Below are 14,365 nucleotides of genomic sequence, written 5' to 3' on the forward strand. Positions count from 1 at the left end.
CACGTTTTAAGAAGTGCTAATTGATGTAGGGGAAGTAAGATTCTCACTGTTGCAGGAAACTGGTTATGATTAAAATCTTTGGATAATATCAAATAACGAGGTACCATTTAAGAAATAATACTTTTTAAATTCTGGGCTTTAGTTTCCTCATTTGGAAAATAGGATTAACTATGAGAGGTGCCCCATTTTTCCTGCGTCAGGACCCTTACTAAAATTTGCATAATGAAAGAACAGTTGACAAATTTATTAATTGAGATCCTGTTTTGAATTATGTCATGTTAACATCGCTAAACTTCTTTAAGTCCAATGTGTTGCCTTGAATAGAATACCTATTATTCTCTAGGAATAACTCAAAGTATGCATAGATTTCTTGAATATACTTGCTTTTTGCTCATCTTGGAATTTGAACTTAACCAATGTTTTCATATGTTCACAAATATAATCAGCACACACGTTCTTAAGTTAACACACAACTGAGCTTCTAGAAATGCCAGGTATTATAGGATATGAGTAGAGGAAATACGACAGGTGTATAATAATGATAAAATAAGGCCAATCATAACATACAAAAAAGTTGTGAGTCCGAAGGAGAGGGAACAGATACATGAGAAAATGGTACTTTTAAAAAGTGAAAATTGTGGTGTGTGAATTATGTCTCAGCAAATCTCTTATTAAAATGCATATTTGAACCCAAGTCCCACTTCTGGGTATATATCCAAAAGAATTGAAATCAGGATCTTGGTCCTACTGTAAAGCACAGGGAACTATATCCAATCTCTTGGGAAAGACCATGATGAAAGATAACATAAGAAAAGGAATATGTATATATATATATGGGTCACTTTTCTATACAGCAGAAATTGGCACAACATTATACATCAACTATACTTTAGTTTAAAATGCAAAAAAAAAAAAAAGAAAAGGAATCAGGATCTCAAAGAAATATCTGCACTTCTATGTTCACTGAAGCACTACTCACAATAGCCAAGATACAGAAATAACCCAAATGTCCACAACAAATAGGTGCATAAAGAAAATAAGGCATATTCACTCAATGGAATATTATTTAGAATATTATTCAGCCTTTAAAAAAAAGAGAAGGAAATTCTATCATATGTGACAATATAGATGAACCTGGAGGATATTATGCTAAGTGATAAAAGCCAGAAGGACAAACACTACATGATTCCACTACATAAAGTATCTTAAATAATCAAACTCATGGAAGTGGAGAATAGAATGACAGTTGCCAAGGGTTGGGGGGAGGGAAAAATGGGGAGTTGTTCAATTAATATAAAGATTGTTACGCAAGTTGAACACATTGTAGCAATGTACTGAAAAAACATTGTGCCTACAGTTTAGAATACTGTATTATGCACTTAAAAATATGTTGAAGATAGATCTCATATTAAGTGTTCTTAACAACATAAACAACAACAAATTGGTACGAGGAAACTTTTGGAGATGATGGACATGTGTAATACTTTGATTGCAGTGAGGATTTCACAAGTGTGTGCATATGTCCAGACTCATCAAATTGTATACATGAAATATGTACAGCTTTTATATATCAATTATACCAAAATAAAGCTGTTAAAAATGCATATTTGGGAAAGTGTAATAAAATAAAACAATGAAGATAGAAATTTTTTTCTTTCCTATCTAAAACAAGTCCCAAAATAGTCAATTAAGGACTGATGTGGTGCTCCATGGGATCAGGGCACCAGGCTCTGTAATCCTCAGCATGTGTCTTCCACCTATGGGTCAGGATGGCTACTTGAGTTTCAACCACCCCATCTGCAACCCAATCAGTAGGAAGGAGGAAGGGGAGGGCAAAAACATAAAGATCTTTTCCCTAAGGTACCTCCCAGGTTACACATGTCACATCTTACATCTCATTGGTGGAATTAAATCACATGGCTCCCTAATGGAAAGGGAGGCTGGGAAATGTAGTCCTTATTTGGAGCAGCCATATGTCTGGCTAACATTCAGTAGGAAAAGAATATCTCATTGGCAGTCTCTACAAGGACATTTGTAGAGGGCCTTGAATATCATGTTAGAATAGTTTGTATTTAATTCATCAAGCAATCTGGATACAGTAGATTATTTTGAGGCAAAAGGTGACATTATAATCAATCTCTGTCAGTGATGTGTAGGATGGATTGAATGATGAAAAACTAGAAGCAGGGAGGCCAAATAGGCGATCATGTTAAACAAAGCAAGAGGTAATGTAACGTGGATAGATTAGAACAGCAGCAGGAGGACCAGAGCAGAGACACTCAGTTGAAAGAATGGAACCAAAGAATTTGGCAACTGAATTTATTGTGCATATGGGCTAGGAGGTAAGAGAGATAGCCAAGGTTTGATCAGGACCTCTTAGAATGGGAGTTCACAAGCTCAAATGTCTACAGGGATCACAGGGGTTAGTAAATAAATAATTGAGGAAAATCAGCTCCCATTTCTCCAACAAGAAGGCAAGGAAGAGGGTGGGGATTGTCCCAGCAGTAGGAAAGCTGGTCAGGCTCTAGAGGCATGTAGCCAGACTCTGAACACCACTGGGCAGGCTGAGGAGGAAATACCACCTTTTGAATCTCCTATAGCAGGAGATAGAAACCATTTATCAATATCTCCCATTTAAAAAAAATCTCACACCGTCCTGTCTAGTAGGTTAAGAAGGTATAAAATACCAGACAGTGGGTATGTACTCACTTCTACCCTCAGCCCCTAAGATGCATAATAATTATATATAATAAAGCCAGCACTTCTAAATGCCCTAACAATACATAAAAGCTAACATTTATGTACTGTGTTGTGGGTTTTTAAAGTACTTTAAAAATCCCGCTTAATCATTCTTTTTAATGCCATTCCCATTTCGCATTTGAGAAGGCTGGGAAATAGTCATGTGGAGTAACAGTCAGCTTGCTGGGAAGTGTTGAGGTCAAGGTCTTCCTTCCTTCTAATGCCAAGTTCTCCCACCCCTCCTACATGAATGAACATTTCTGAATTTTGTGTGTGTGTATACACGTGCGTGCATGTGCGCTAGTGTGCATATGTGTGCTGTGTATCTTGCTAAGAATTGAGAATGCCCCAAGTGATCTGGGAATCACAAATAACTTGTCATGTTTAGAAAAAGTGCTCCTGTGCAGATGGGTAGCCAGTGTTCCCTATGATATGAGAGCTGTCTCTGCTACTGGAACACTGAGCCCTGGTGCTGTTTCTAACCTTCCTAAATCACTTGTACATATCCTCCTGGTTGGCGTGGCAACTCTCTCCTCTCATTGCTGCTGATTTATGCAGGCCTTTCATGTTGTTCACTGAACTGGCTGTGACTTCTGGGTTGGCTCATGGCCCATTTATGTTATCTTAAACTCTTATCTATCTAAACTCACAAAAGCATAAACCATGCTTTGAGCTTCCTTAAGAGAATTAAAACTCTGCTAGCCTAGAATAAAATATATATAATAAGTAAAGAAAAGATGAAGTATTCTGCTGTTACTGATAACATGAGGAATTGGGGAACAGCCCAAATATCTCATAGTGCTTTATGTGCTCGGTTTATTTATCATCATGAGCAAATAATGATAGATCTACTCAACGAAATGTTATTTATTCATTGGAAAATGGTAGTTTTAAAGACTATGTAGCCACACAAAACAATATATTATATAATGAGGGGGGAATAAGCAGTTACGGAATTGAACGTGCCCTGTAGTTTTTAATCATGTGAAGGGGATCAGGATGTGCCACCCCAAAATATGACACTTTGGCATAAGAATTGTTATGAGCTGAAGGCAATTAAGAAGCAGCAAACACAGAGAGAGCTTTCTGGCCTCCCCACTATTTGCCTAAAAGCAGGTCATAAATTTTCCTTTGTAAGGTGTTGCCCCTCCTCTCTCCTGGACCAGGAGGAGAACAACCATTATTATTGGAGACAGTAAGTCGGCCCTGAGATGGATCTGCATAAATAAATCTTGCTAAAATAACTTTTCCATTAGTTTCCCCATATATTTACCTTCTCACAACTTACCACCTCCAGGAGCCCAACTCCTTTTCCTCTGTCTTGCACTTCTCTGCAAATTTATCATCCTTTGTTAAAACAGTATAAGCTCCAAATTCTAAGCACTCCCCTCACCCCTGAGTTACTCATTACTGGATTCTCCAGTGTGTATGTGCATTGCACACATAAGTAAACTCTGTTTTATTCTCCTGTTGATCTGCCTTTATTTAATTTTCAGAGCCCCAGACACTAAACATACGAGGGTGGGGGAAAGTTTTTTCCTCCTCTGCACATGTTAAATAAAAAGGAAAATGGCAGAAAGGAAATCTACCAGCATGCTAACATTGGTTATGTAACATGTAGCACATTTAAACAGAAAAAAAGTCTTGTCAAAGCAGCATTTTGTATGGACAGCAAATTAACTGAACAGCAGCATCTCTACTGTTACAAACAGATTTGGTTCAGGTGTTGATCAGTAGTAATACCTGGAGGGGTACTTTCATTTAGGACTTGATAAAGAAAACAGAACTTGATGAGAATGACTGAACCATGCTATGAAGCAAGAAATACAAGAGAGTTGACCAAACCATGATAAGGAGCCAGGTTTCGGAGTCAGGTTATTTACTATTTGTTAGGTCTTGGATAGGTTACTTAACTTTTCTGTGCCTTAATTTTCTCTTCTTTAAAATGCGGATAACAGTTACTGCCTGGTTTTGTTAAGGATTAAATAAGACTGACTGCATATGGTAAGTACTCAGTGTAAGTTACTAGAAGCATTCTAATAATGATTCTCTCTCTTTTCTTGCTAAGAAAACATTGAAAATCATTAGCCATGTGCAGCAAAAGCATGTCAGTATCAAGTGTTTGGCAACCTGACTAGCCTCTCAATCTGTTTGATTACCTGGATGGCATAACCTGGGAAGTTTCTCTCTCTGGTCTGGGAGCTCTGTGGTCTCCTCTTTGGGTGGAAAATTAACTCCACATATAGAGTCTAAATGAAGTTGATTTCTACAAGTGGGCAAGAAAAACAGATGCATGATATTTCCTATGAGACTCTGTCATATGATCTTTCCCACCCTGCAGTATACCTGGGGTGTTACAGCTCAGACATGCAGCCCATATCATGTGAAACGTGAATAGAGGGGGATGGAAGGGCTATGGGTGAGTCAGCTTCAGGAGGCAGAAAATGTCAGAGGGACAGAATAGAATGATGGATGAGGAGTACCCTTTGTGGCTCAACGGTTAACAAACCTGACTAGGATCCATCAGGGTGTGGGTTTGATCCCTGGCCTCGCTCAGTGGGTTAAGGATCTGGTGTTGCCCTGAGCTGTAGTGTAAGTCACAGATGCATTGCTGTGGCTGTGGTGTAGGCTGGCAGCTGTAGCTCTGATTCAGCCCCTAACCTGGGAACTTGCATATGCCATGGGTGCGGCCCTAGAAAGACAAAAAAAGACAAAAAAAAAAAAAAAAAAAAAAAAAGATGGATGAGCCGCCATGCCTTGCAACCTCGCAACCTCAGAGAGATGGATTCACCCTGAATCTTAGCTCCCCTCTGGATAAAATAAGGGCACACACCTGGGTATATTTCTTTTAACACTAACATTCTGAGTCTTTGCACCCCTCCCAGCAACCAGTTCTTCTGAAAAAACAGGGGAAACACTCTGGGTCCTGATAGCCCTCCATTGACTCCATTATTCCAGGCAGAGTATAACATCTCCCAAACCCTTTCTTTGTCAGTTACTCTGAGTAATACTCAAGGCTGAATTTTGGCTGCAGTTGGGGGTAGAAGACCCGAGCTCCTGCTTGTACAGGCTGGGGGCGCTGCATTTGCTGGCCACCGTTGATGCCCTGGGCTGTCGTTGCCTCATCTTTGAGAACCCTTCATGCTGCTTACTCTCCCTCGTTCTTTCTCCCAGCATCCTTCTGAATTGTGCTGGCTGATTTCCCCATTTACTTTTCAGAAGTTCATTTTCCTTTTGGCTTTAACTTAGAGTTTTTGTAATAAGGAAAAGGAGATCATATTTCTTCTACTCAGAGCTATATTTTCAGGGCACAGCTGCCTAGACCCACTAGAAATAAAACAAAAGGAAGGAGATATGAGGTCATGGGCAAACCCTACACAGATGCCTCCTGATGGGAGAGAAGCCCAGTGAGAATTTAGTCTCTGGAAGATTGGACCCAAAGAGTTTTGTGGGTGCACGCTGTGTGCTGGAGTTTTATTAGTGATAGTTGAAAGGAGAGCTCTTTTCTGAGTGCTGGGTGGAGCTGCCTCCTACCCTGGCTCTATTTCCAAGTTCTCAAGACCACTTGAGGTCTGGAGGCCTTAATCTTTTACTGATAGAATATTGGAACGAGAGAGTCTCTGATTGCTATTGGGCAATGTGACATTGAAGCTCTGGTGCTGCCCTGGAAAGCTCTAACACCTAAGGCTCATGCACTGTGGGAGGGACTTTGTCATTTCATATTCATGTTGTATAATCAATACACACACATGCCCACACTCGTGTGCAAAGCAGGTAACTGGAAAATGGATGGCCTGTTTGCCAAAGCATTTGGAACATTCCCTCCAGGACAACAGAGAGCAGTATATACAAAGATTATGATCTGGTAATAACAGCTATGCATGTACAGTATTTACTGAGCTCCTATGATGTACCAGGCACTTAATAAGGATTATATCACTTGGTATTCACTATAATCTCATCAGAAGGAGGCCACTTTTACTCACATTTTATGGATGGGAAATAGAGACTTAGAAAATTAAACAACATTTCCAAACTCATAAATCTACTAGGTGGTGAAAACAGAATTTAAATAGAAGTAGTCAGTCTACAGAGCCTGTGTATCTATCAAGAAAACTGAACTACTTTCCCACATGTGATCTCTGTCCCAGTGACATGGCTAACACCATTTATTCTACAATAAATTTCATTCATTGTAAGTGGAAAACTAGGACTTTGGAGACTTACTGCCTGAATTCAAATCCCGTTCTGCCATCTATTGATTGTTGTAATGTTGAACAAATTTCTTAATCTCTGCTTTAGTTTCTTCAACTATGAAATGGAGATAATAGGAATACCAAGTTGATGGGTTGTTGTAAGGATCAAGTGAGATAACAGGCAAAGCTCTTAGAACTTTATGTACTAGTCCTTCTTATCACATGTAGCTATTTATTTTATGGCAGACTAATATACTGACATATTTATGGGTTACCTACTGTATGCCAGGTACTGGGTTCTTAGATGTAAGCAGAGGGGAAGGACAGGATTCTGTGGTTAAAGAGATAAGTTAGAGGAACAAGGAGACAGATATTTAAACCAGTTATGATATAAAGTGTTATCATCCATGGTGGTTCACTGAGAAAGGAGTGACATGCAGGAGATAAAGGTGCAGAGGAGAGTTTGGAGCCAGATTCAGCAGGGCCAGGAAATCATCTGTGCTGAGGCTTTGGGAATTCATCCCATGGAGGCAACGAAGAAGCTGGGGTGTCTTAAAAACAGGGGATGGCACAATCAATTAACAGCTTTACTAATCTCTGTCTGGCCCCCATTTAACCAGTGATGAGCATAAGAAAAAATCCAGCAGGAGAGGAATAATTCTTATGAACCTTCCCTGCTAGATATTTTAAAAATTCATTTTGGAAGTTAATCAGTAGATTTTATATAAGAAGATTCATTGCACAAAAAAGGACTTCAAATCATTTTATAACCTGATCCCATATGCATCGTGCAAGTGACTCTCATTGACTTAATACATTTGGCACCCAGTAGCATGTATAAAGCATGCTGTATAAATAGTAACATAGCCCAGGCTGCCAGGGCCTCTTCTTGCCAGGCAAGGATGACAGTGTATTCTCTTAAGAATATGAGATAATGCATGAGGCAGTTCCCTCACTAGGTATGCCAGAGAGTGCTTGAGCTGGGAACATAATCTCCAGGGAACAGGAATAATTTTGAGTCAAAATTAGGGTTGGCTGCTTTTCACAGCCACACTCCTGACCTGTTTCACCAGTTTCAGTCTGCGTGGCTGATTAAGTGACCAGCATGACCAGCCAGGTTTTCTCTGCTATGTGTGCCCGGCTCCAGCACATGGAGCCAAAGGAAGTGGAAAAACCCAGGTTAACAACAAAATAGTCAAGGACGTACACAAGGATTTAGCAATAATATGTTCATTGCAGTGTTAATTATTGTCATAAGAGTGACCAACAATTGATAAAATGCTTAAAAAATATTAATATTAACCACAGTTATTGAAAATAATGATGAAGAAGAACAGGTAGTGGCAACCCAAGCACGTTGTATGATATCATTGTTAAAACAAAACAAAACAATACAAGCTTCTGAACTGATGTGCACAATAAAATCTTACTTTTGTAAAAGAAAATAAAAGGTTCATATTTTAATAGCTATTATCTCTAGATGGTGAGATTATAGGTGATATTTGTTTTACTTTTTTCCTTGTCTGTACTGTATAAGTTTTCTATAATGAATATCCATTAACTTTGTATCCAAAGTTATTTCTTAAAAAAACAAACAAACAAAATCCTCTTCCTCTCTCTTCCTAGGTCCTACCTACAGAGTTGGCATCCTTCTCCTATTTGGAATCATGGTTGCCCTCAGAAATCTCATGAAGTCCAAGATCACCAAAAATGGACCAAGTTAATCTAGCACCAGTCAGACCAATATGACAATATCAAGTGTAGCTGAAAGAAACTCAGAGGAATTGATAATGGGGCCCCAAAGATTCAAGGGCCAAATCATGATGCTCAATACTGGTTATGGGGACAACAAGAAAATGAAGCCAGGCTGCCCAGTAGCTTCCAAAATTTCCTTGTCATGGAGATTGATGTGCTGCTGATGTGCAAACAATCTTACTATGCTGGGATTGCTCAAAAACATCTCCTCCAAGAACCACGAATCCTTCAGAGAAAGAGCAGCCCAGCTGGCTGTCAGAGTCACCAATCCCAGCACCAGACCACACAGTCAGGAGAATGAATAGACAGCTCATGTGCACGTTTATTTGTGGTAAATAAAACCATGAAATCTCTGCCATATGACATTCTCCTCCCTTAAAGCAAAAACCAAGAAAATCTAGACAAAATGGAATGAAAATAATATTTGTAGGGGTTTCCTACATGTTGCTCACAACAATTCTATGAGATGGTTGTGGCTGAAACCATTAGTGTTCTGTCAATCTGTGTGTTTCAAGGCCTTTCCTAGTCCCCTTGAAGTCAGACTGGTCATACAACAGACTTCTAGGAGAAGGAATATGGGTAGAAGTCCTGTGCCATTTTCCAGCCTGGCCATGTAATATCCCACCATCTTTTTGCTCTTTCATCTTCTTCTATACACTCACAAGAAAAGGACTCCAAGTTATGCCTGATGAAAGGAGCCCAGATGTTCAGAGAGAGTGGCCCAGGAAAGCCATCCATCTGCAACCACTTGTGGAACAAGACATAAATTTTACTTTCTTAAATCACTGAGATTTTGCACTGTTTGATACAGCAGGATAGCCTGTACTACTAGTTACAGGTCACACCATTGTTTTCCCATTTTACAGACAAAGCAACTAAGGTTAAGAGAGATGAAGTAACTTCTCTAAAATGGAAGAGCTATAGAGGGTAGAACTGAGATTCAAACAGATGCTTGCTGCATCTAAAGCCCTAGACTAGAGAATTATATTTTATAGAGAGTTATATTCCTTATAGAGAGTTACACTTTTTTCCTCAGCTACCTGAGTGGGAAGCCAACAATGCTTCCAGCATATGCTGATTTTTAGAGTGACTGTCAGGTGAACCCATGAACTGATGTAGGGTTATATTAAAGCTTAAGATATGTAAAAATCACTTTGGATGCCATTTAAGAAAAATTGTTGGTTCTAAGAACTCCATTCTCATAGATTCTGATTCAGTAACTCAGAGGAAGGGCTATGTAATCTGCATTTTTAACAGGTACTAAAGATTAGAGCCCCAGTCAGTGCTTTTGAGGTGGTTGATGTCAGTGGTAGACAAATGCCATCCTTCCGGCTCTCCAGCTTGTGACTTCCTTTAATGTCTGGAGAAATTCCTCCTCCTTTTGGGTCTAGGTGTCAGAGAGAGTGCACCACCCACCATGAATCTGAAAATGACAATTACACCCTTTCCCAGATCTAGGGCACATGACCTGGATTCGACACCTCAGACACATCCACCTTGGACTTGGAAGTGAAGTTAGTGAAGGAGAGCACTGGGAGGAACCAGGAGAAAGCTTGTGAGAAGAACTGTGGTGAGGTTTTAGGATTGGTCTAGATACATAGCCCCATACCCAGTTTTCCTGCTTCTCTACATTCCCATGAGCTACGCAGCTCCTTTTTTTTCTTTTCTTTTTTTGTCTTTTTGCCTTTTCTAGGGCCGTTCCCGCGGCACGTGGAGGTTCCCAGGCTAGGGGTCTAATCAGAGCTGTAGCCGCTGGCCTACACCAGAGCCACAGCAACTTGGGATCCGAGTTTTGTCTGTGACCTACAGCACAGCTCACTGCAAGGCCGGATCCTTAACCCACTGAGCGAGTCCAGGGATCGAACCTGCCACCTCATGGTTCCTGGTTGGATTCATTGCCACTGCGCCACGATGGGAATTCCACCCAGCTCCTTTTAATTTGTGACTTTTAAGCCTAAATCCACTGGAGGGCATGGTTTTTGACGCTTACTATTAAGAACTCTGGCTTTCATGTCATTTTGTTTCTATAGAAACCATAGGCCACAGAGGCATAGCCTTAGCCATCTAAATAGTAATTTCAAAGCATCTGAGGTTTTTCCTACTCAATAGTAAAGGCTGTACCTAGTCTATATATAGCAAGAACTGGTAAAGCTACCTTTGCCTCTCCATCCACTTGCTTCACACCTTGCACATCTGCAACCCTCCTGGCTCCAAGCCCCAACAAATTCCTTCTCTAATGAGATTCTGTCTTTCTTCTATCTTCCCTGTCAAAAGTTTGCTGTAGAAAAGCCTCTGCAGAACCTCTGTGGCAAAGGCAGGTCTCTTGCAGAGGGCTCTGGAATGATGAATGCTGAACAGGAAAAGGCAGCATCCACTTTATTGAGCTTTGGAGAGGAAATCTGAGAATTTTTATATGCTTATGATTTTTTTGTGACCATAGTTCCTAAAAGTGGGGGAGCCCATTTCACCCAATCTTCTGCCACCTCACAGTGCCCTAGAGCTAGAAGTAGGAATGGAATTCAACCCAAGGAAGGGGAGGCACAGGGTATCTCTTCTGGGACCTGGCTTTTTCTACTTTCCCTCCAGTCCTCTTCTCCTAACCACCCCAGGGAATATGTTTAAAGGGTGGGAAGAACTAGCTCTGAGTCATAATGTATTCTTAGGGATCGTTTATGCGCTATGCTTGGTCCCTGCTGTGGATTAGTCTTTTAGAACTACAAAGGATTCTTTCCCTCTCTGCTGGTCATTCTTACCCCAAGGCAAAGTGCATTGAACTTGCATGGGAGGAAGGGCCATGGGAAAATCCTGGGGCTGAGGTGGGGGCCCAGTGGTTAATATCTTAAAATATTATTCTGCCACAGGGGTCTGATATGTAATGTTTACTGAGGGCTTTTTTCAAAAAGCTTTTTTGAGTTGCTAAGAACATCACACTCCCTATTCAGTCTCCCTCATTAGCTGGTGATTAGATTATAGGGACTGAATTCAGATGGACAGTACAATTAATTCCTTTGATCATGTCAGTTAATTAAGAGCTGAGGTTATTTCAACTTTATGTACTCTACAAGTGCAACTTTTGAGCACATTTGAGATTAATTGCTATTCACTGAACTATACCATTTCACACTTAAATTTCACATAAATAAAATCACATAGCATGTACTATGTGGATTCTTATGCCTGGATTCTTTTGCTCAGCTTAATATTTGTGAGATTCACTCATGGTGTTTTGTATTTTTTAAATGACTGTATAATATTCCGTTGCAGGAAAAGGCTGTAATATATTTACCTATTCTCTTGTTGATAGGTATTTGGATTATTCTCAATTTTTGGTTACAACAACAAAAGCGTGTCTTCCAGTAGACAGGCCTCATTCCTGTTGGGTATATATATATATGCCTAGAGTGGGGTTACCGGGTCATAGAATAACTACATACTTTGCTTTAGTATATAATGCCAAATAGCTTTCTAGGAGTGTTATGTATCTAGACTCTCACCAGCAATGTATGAGAAATCCAGGTGCTTGATATCCTAATCAATAATTTATATCGTCAGACCTTGAGGTTAGCCATTTTGATGGAAGTAAAACTCATTCTGACAGGTTTTATCACTGGTTTAAATTTGTGTTTCCTTGAGGAGTAATGATGCTAATTACCTTTTTACATGTTTGTTCACTACTTGAATATCCTCCTTAGTGAGGTGTCTGTTCAAGTCCTTTGTCAATTTTTTATTTAACTGCTTGTCTTTTTCATATTGACTTCTGGGAACTTTTTATACATTTGGATAAAAATCTTTTTTTTTTTTTTTTTTTTGTCTTTTTAGGGTGGGATCCACGGCATATGCAGATTCCCAGGCTAGAGGTCAAATTGGAACTGTAGCCTTTGGCCTACACCACAGTCACAGCAACACCAGATCCGAGCCCCATCTGTGACCTACACCAAAGCTTACAGCAACACCGGATCCTTAACCCACTGAGGGAGGCCAGGGAGCGAACCTACCTCCTCATGGATACTAGTCAGATTTGTTTTGTTTCCACTGAGCCATAATGGGAAGTTTTTGGATACAAATCTTTTGTTGGGTATGTTCATTGCAGATACTTTCTCCTGAGCTGTGGCTTGCCTTTTCACTCCCTTATGAGCGTCTTACTTTTGATGAACAAAAGTTTTTTTATTTTAATAATGCCCAATTTATTGATTTATTATGGTTAATAATTTTTGCATTCTGTTCAGTAAATCTTTCCTTAATCCAAATCTATGAAAATATTCTATGTTTCTTCTTCACATAGAAATCTACTAGCCATCTCAATAATTTGTGTTTGATGTGAGATGAGAGGCAATGTTCATTTTTTTCCTCATGGATATACAATTTCTATAAGACCATTATTAAAAATATTATCCTTTGGCTATTGTCTTGTTATTGCACATGAAGTAACTGTATATATGTGGGTATAGTTCTGAACTCATAGTTTATTTTTCAGCTTATTTGCCTATCCTCAGGCAAATCACACTGTAGCTCTATAGCAAACATTGAAATTTGACACTATAAACTCTTCACCTTTGGGCTTTTTCTTTTTTTCTTTTTTTTCTTTTCTTAGGGTCCACCAGAGCCATATGGAAGTTTCAGGGGGGGTCCAATCAGAGCCACAACTGCTGGCCTATCCCATAGCCACAGCAATGCCAGATCTGAGCCACATCTGTGACCTACATCACAGCTCACAGCAATGCCAGATCCTTAACCGAATGAGCAAGCCAGGGATTGAACCTGCATCCTCACAGATACTAGTTGGGTTCATTATTGCTGAGCCACAACAGGAACTCCCTTTTTTTTTGGTGAGGGGGCTTTTATTTTAAGATTGTCTTGGCTTTACTAGATCATTTGCATTTCCATATAAGTATTATACATCTGTACCCAAGAAAATCAGCTGAAATTTTGATAGAGATTGCATTAAATTTGTACATCAATTTGGGAAGAATTGACGTCTTAATGATGTTGAATGGCCTAATCCAATTTAGCAAGATTGCTAGATAATTCTTATGACGATTTATTCATATCATCTGTGAATAAAAAATATCACATATACATTTCCAACCTTTATATGTTTTAATTCTTTTTCTTGCCTAAGGCACTATCTAGATCCACCTATATAATGCTTAATAGAAGTGGTGATAGAAGGCATTCTTGTCTTATTTCTGCCCTTCGGTGTAAGGAGTCTGGCACTTTACCATTTACTTAATATTAGCTATAGGTGTTTTATAGGTACTCTTTATAAGCTTAAGAATGTTCCCTTCTAATTCCAGTTTGCTAAAGATTTTATCATGAATGACTGTTGAATTCTGTCAAATGCTATTTCTGCATGTATTGAGGTGATCCTGTGATTCTTCTCCTCTATTGTTTATTTGGTGAATTACATTGATATCTGAGTATTAAATCAATTTTGCAACATTGTAAAACAATGGTTATAATGTATAGCCCTTCCTATCAATGGATTCAATTTACTAATATTATTTTGTTTAGGATTTTAGTATTTATACTCTTAAGTAAGACATAGTGGCCTATAACTTTCCTTTCTTATAGTGTCCCTGGCAGTTTTTGGTATCAGGATCATACTGGCTTAATAAAACTGGTTTAGAACTGTTTCTTCTTCCTTATGTAATATAAGGAAGTATGTGTGTGTATAT

The 14,365-nt window shown here is 39.3% G+C and overlaps 1 pseudogene; it reads left to right on the forward strand.

Moving 5' to 3' along the window:
• The first annotated feature begins 8,602 nt into the window (after positions 1-8,602).
• LOC110256533 (large ribosomal subunit protein eL32 pseudogene) lies at positions 8,603-8,995 on the forward strand (annotated as a pseudogene).
• The last annotated feature ends 5,370 nt before the right edge of the window (positions 8,996-14,365 follow it).

This window comes from Sus scrofa, chromosome 13, assembly GCF_054392235.1.
Source record: "Sus scrofa isolate SSC_HxYL_T2T_F1_AM1 chromosome 13, Sscrofa_HxYL_maternal_Yorkshire_Landrace_v2.0, whole genome shotgun sequence".
Lineage (NCBI taxonomy): Eukaryota > Metazoa > Chordata > Mammalia > Artiodactyla > Suidae > Sus > Sus scrofa.